Here is a 6,000-nt window from a genome sequence, read left to right as displayed (position 1 = left end):
TTGACAAGAAGTACGCTCTGCCACCCCTATACGTTTTTAACATGACTGTTTGCCATTATTCAATGTAGCATAAGTACCACATTAACGCTCATCTGTTGAGTTTTAGATTTAGAACATTTTACACGTGAGGACAAACTCAAACAACAAATTGTGCTCTCATTCTTGCATACTTTTTATTATTGTTCAGAGAATTTCTATGCCCCCTTTCTTATTAGAACATCTTCATACTGTAGTTTCATAAAGGTATTGTCAACAAAACAAAATACTGTTTATTCAGGTAAGTTTTTTCAAACATTTTACTATTGTATTGTAAACAAAGAAGTTATTATTTTAGACCTATTTTTTTCACCAGTGCCATGTTCTTATTAAAATGTCATCTACATAGTCCAGTCTACAGCCCACACATTCTTCTTTCATTTGCAAAAACATCTCCATTTTGTGGTCCATTGGTTAAGGCGGCAGCACATATGCCAGGCTCCATGTGCAGCCGGCCGCAGTGATGTGAACTCAAATATAAATATGTATATTATTGGATGGAAAAAGCCAGTTCATCCAAAGGAACACTTCTATTATACCAATGTTGGGTCAATATCTGTTATAAATGTTTGTACATTTTACATAGAAGCACTAACTCAAACATAACATAATACACTCTTTCATACTTTTTTTTATTATTGTTCAAGGAATTTATGGGTTCCCTTTCTAATTAGAAGATCCTGTAATTTCATGAACAAATGCAGTAAATTCATGTATGTGCACTGTATAAATCAAAAATGTTGCTTTTGTATTGTAAACAAGTGAGTTATTATTTAATTTTTATTTTTTCATCCATGTCATGTTCCTATTAAAATGTCGCCTACTGAGTCCAGTCTCCCGCCCACTCATATTCTTCTTTTGTATTTTCACCAAATTTGTCCATTTCTCCTCACCCCTCCTCAGGTAGTGTATAGTGTACTGTCAAGCACAGCTGAATCAATGGCTCGGCTCACGCCCACAGGTAAAGGTTAGAAAGGTTCACTATTGAATTATTTCTGCACTTCTCTTATTGCTGCCATCTGCCTGGCTACTTTTAGCTGATGTGATTGAGGCATTGGAGGGGAACTCTTTTTGCTAATGCATTCAGAACACGCATTTGTGTTAAGTGTGTTTCAGTGTGTGAGATTGTGCATATCTGTATTTGTTACTCAGATGTAACTTGACATAACCGGGCAGCGTTCACATGTGCAGTGGGTAATAATTCACTACATGTGTGCTTTCAGTGCTCCAGACTTTGTTTCATCTGCCTTTATTCTAATAACGCCTTTGGAGGGTGAGGCCATCATGCTTCTGGGCATTCATTCTCTGGTTCAGTTTTGCTGTCTGAGTGTAGCACCCACCATGAACTCATCCATAGCACAGATCATGGCCTTTGATCAATCGGCTCTCTCTAGAGGGGCACAAACAGCCTTATTAAAATGGTCTAAATAAAACTTTTTTATCTGCTACTCAATAGTTCCCCAAACTTTACCCCTGCATTTCCTCTGATGCTACCTATGTTCAAATTGAGTTGCCTGATTCTGACAATAAGCACCACCACATAGCAAACTACAGTAACAAATGAAGCAATGTACGTGTTTAAGAATTTATTGGTTTTAGTTCCAAGTCTACCTGGCAAGCACTTGCACTAAAATCAATATTGAAGATGAACATGCTGGGTATAAACCATAATGTTTGCATTAGGGGGCTTCAAGAAGGTAACACAAATGCTAAATAAATAGGCAAATCGAGTTACATTCTGTGTGGATATTGATTTACACAGCATCGCTATAAGAATAAAATGTGAGTTTTATATTTTCTTATTACACATTGTCCATCTTGAGCAGTAACTCTGTGTCTCATGTATAGTACCTGCACACGACATGACCACTGCTATAATTAAACCCATCAAACCCATTATGTCTTTGTCACCTAATATATTCTGTGCTCCCTGTCTCTGTCAGCATGTGACCACAAGCTTCCCGCCTTCAGCATTGACTGACAGCCCCTGTGGCGGCTGTGGTCACTCTCTCTCTCTGTGACATTCGCTCGCCCTCAGCCTGCAATCCGGCACCTCACGCCGCTGCTCGCCACCTCCACTCCAATATCCAACAGCCAAAGCTCCAGGCCCCAGAATAGAACTCATTAACACGTTTAGTAAGTACAAATGAGATGACTGTCTCCTGATGGACTGTCTATCTTTTGGATCAGCTTTCAAGGAGAGTGTCTGGTAATGACAAGAGAGGGGGAAACTAATATTATAATGCGCTGCCAGTCTGTGCTGTGGAAATGGGCTCGATGACAGGGAGAGCCTCTCGCACTCACACACTGCCTGCTTCGCACTACTGTGGACACCTATGTGTGCACTGCTTTACGCCCATGTGAATCTGCAGAATTAAACAGGACACATATTTACACCTGTGTGGCAGAAAGCACACAAAAACTACAGCTGAAGTTTAGTCTCATTCTTTAATTTGAGGTAGTTGCTTTACTTTTTGTCATTTTTATAACGCAGAGCATTCACCTAATGTTTAGAGGCTTTTTAAAATGTAGGGGTATATACAGACAAGGTGGTGCTTTGAGGATTTTCAACATCTGATAATGACAGTTACAGTAGCTGTACTGGGTATATTTAACAACTGCACCTTTTCAGCAAAGTTGGTGGATAAAACATTCAGGGCATTTCTTCAACGCAATTGTGATCCATCTAATAATATTAACACCAAAAGCCATGCACTTATGTTGTCCTCTAAGCAGGTGGACGTCAGAGTAATATAAATACCACTGGAAAAATCTATAAAGACATCATTGTGCCTTTTTAATAAATGTCTCATCTTGTGTAATATTTTCAAAATGAAAAATCATGTATTTATGAATTTCCTGGCACGTTCTGTGGACAGCAAACAATTTCCTATGCAGTCTAGATGCCCTTTGGGTGGGATTAGAGGCAGGCGAATGCGGCCTTACTGGACCGTGGGCCCAGTCCTGATGTTCATATCCACTTTGCATCACCGAGGCAATAAGAGCCTTTATTAAAAGTGCATTGCTGCAGTGTCGGCAGACTGGCCATAATGTGGCATGTAGAAGTGGTCTGCTGGTTAGGAGCTACAATATCCTGTTTCTAAAAAGGTTAACTTTGCATTTTAACAAGCATGAATAAAGAGAACATTCCAGAAATTGCTGCTGTCTGTTTAGCGCATGCCTGTAGGAAGAAAATTCTCAAACGTTGGCCCCTGCATGTCATGTGTGGCCTGGCTCACATCTGCATTTATCTATCGTAATATCTTAAATGACCTGAGCTTAGCTACTAGACAAACAGCACAGCTGAGGAACTGGAACCTTCATCCCGCACATGTTGCATAAAACATCCATTTAGCAAAGGGACAGTCTGAAATGGTCAGAAGAATTATAATTACTACATTACTGTTGTTGGGGTGACTGAATGGATAAATGTCCCATCATGTATAAATGTCTCCTCTCTACTGAATATGAATGTGTCACAAGAATTTTGTATGAGAGAGAGAGAGCAGGGACACTGAGCAGAGAGATAAACAGCAGTTGTTAAAATCTATCTAAACTAGCATTGTGTATACAATAGTTTTGTCAAGCATTCACAACATGCTGCATGAAGCCACTGTTACTACCCAGATGTTGTTCTCCAGCACAATGCCAGGCAGTCTCTGCCAAGCCCCTTCTCCAGCCTTCTCAGCAGACAGGGATTTCCTCACGATGAGAGCCAAAGCGTCACAGCCCAACGATCAAGTGCTTGCCATCTGTGACTGAGGCAGATTTACAGCAGGAGCTAATCCACACTTTCAGATCACTTTCTGCTCCAGCCTGACTACCTTCATATCCATAAACACACATGCTATGCAACCACTGGGCACACATTTGATTTATTTACTTCCTAACAATGTCTCTTTTGCAGAATTAACTATGAAGACAGATACCCATCTCGGAATGAAAATGTAACTTTGCTCTTTAGACAACATGATCTCATTCTGTTCAACCCAACTCAAAAAGTAAGTTAAGTCGATAATGTAGGAAGAAATTAGAAACCCCAATGTGTCATTGAGCTATATGCCCTGGTGCACATCGTTCAAACAAAATAGGGTCATTGTACACTCTGTGGCTCCTCTGCTCATCCTCCCATACACTTTCTCTGTCTAATACTCAGATCCTCTTAACCTCTAATATCAACATGTCATAAGTTTCTGTGTTTAGACTGTAAGACAAAAACACTCAGGTTTCAATTGGATCCACCGCTCTTTACACATACAGCTTTATATGATAAACAATTGCCAGCCTAGACAGTAAATCCCAATCGCTCTTTTACCAGCACATGAGCAATAAAACATCAGTGGTCTTTGTTCAGTGCATATACCAAACATCTGTGGGGTAGAACAGTCACTCTGAGGCCTCCTTTGTCTCCCCAAAGACACAGGGTTAAGCAAGACAAATGTAGGTGGAGCTATACAGCAATATGCCCAGACAGCACATTTTCACTCTAAGCAAAAATTAAAACAATGCATGGCCTTTTTATGCCTATGTTAGTCTAATTGGAAAGAATCCTATGTTTTCTGCTGCCCTTGCTCTCCTTGGACATCCAGCCACAAAGGATTTATATGTGGCACCGGTCCTTGCAGAGTGGGAATGCTGTGTCATCAGGAAGGAAGACCAGCTTTAGGAATAGTTGCATGGAAAACAAGAGAAAGTGAATAAGTAATGACTTTCGTAAACTGCCACAGCCTAATGCAAAACAGTATATGTATTATGCTATTTGGGTATTTGAGTCTGTTAGGGGAATTCCCAGGACCGGCACCTATAACGGCAGTAGGATTTACAGAACAGAAGCCGGCCAGGGAATTACTGTGGAGGTGACCCAGAAATCCAGGGGCAACTTTGTTTTAACAAGCCAGGGAAAGTTCCACCACTTTTGCAACAGTGCCTCAACCACAAAAAAGAGCCATGTGCCACAGAAGAGCTAGTCAAGAGGAAATTAAATGTTACAACGCGTGGGAATGGTCCAGTTCGAGAAGGGCAACAGAAGTTAAGGCAGTTGGAGCGAGACAAAATTGGGGTGTATGGACGAGTCAGCAATTTTATACAAGGAAAAATACATATCAAAATTAGAGCCATCTCACAAAATTAACTATTCTAATTGTTCAATTCAATCTGTGCTATTTAGCAATAATATATGAAAGCCATACATTTAGTACAAATTAACACAAACTTTGACAAATGCTAAATATTTAAATTAATCATGATAATAAAGTTGGTTAATTTTTATTCAGGAACTGATAATTTTATGGTAAAAAATTACTTGTGTGTAATCCATATATATCTCTATTTAAAAAGCTATATATTAAAAGTACCCTACAAAGATTTGGCAAATATGAAACACACAGACAGAGAGATCCTCAACAGAAAAACAGGAAAGACATAACTGAAAGCATTTAAACCTAAACAGCTTGCCTCTTGCATTCTGCATGTTAGCATGTCCAGTGCACTCTGGTCGTTAACATATTTGCAGTGCAGCGAACAGAAAGCTTAATTGTCCCTAATTGCTCGGCTAAATATGTTCTCTAATGATTTGCCTCAGATCTGCTACTGCCTTTTGCGCAATTTCCCGGCTGCTGGCTTCATTATCCCTGCCTCCTTGGAACAAAGAGTCTTCACAGGCTGGCCCTCTTTTTTCAGCCACAACACAGACAGTGAGTATGTGTGTGAGAGAGTAATGGCTCTCGCTCATAGGAGCACAATAGAGCCCCTTTGTCAGGGCACAAGAGTTAAAGTGATTAGAAAACCAAATCTCAGCTTAGAAAGAGTGTTAATTGACCGCAGTTCAGTCTTCCTAATCAGTCCATAATAAATGAGCATTCCAGACACTTTGTCACTCTTTGCCACCAATGTTTGGCAAGGTCTGTTTTTGGTGTTCTTGTTTGTTGTAACAGCTGCTACTATTGTTCAGCTCCTCCTTCTGTT

The 6,000-nt window shown here is 40.0% G+C and overlaps 1 protein-coding gene across 1 annotated transcript in view; it reads right to left on the bottom strand.

Annotated features, from left to right (window-relative positions):
* Positions 1–6,000, bottom strand: part of zfhx3b (zinc finger homeobox 3b) — a 110,159-nt gene that overhangs the window by 43,503 nt on the left and 60,656 nt on the right. The window lies entirely within an intron of this gene.

The sequence above is a fragment of the Eucyclogobius newberryi genome, unplaced genomic scaffold (genome assembly GCF_026437365.1).
Source record: "Eucyclogobius newberryi isolate DKJ021-1_F unplaced genomic scaffold, fEucNew1.0.hap1 SCAF_5, whole genome shotgun sequence".
NCBI lineage: Eukaryota > Metazoa > Chordata > Actinopteri > Gobiiformes > Gobiidae > Eucyclogobius > Eucyclogobius newberryi.
The sequence above is the reverse complement of the archived record's forward strand: the minus strand, read 5'-3'. Positions and strand labels throughout refer to the sequence as shown.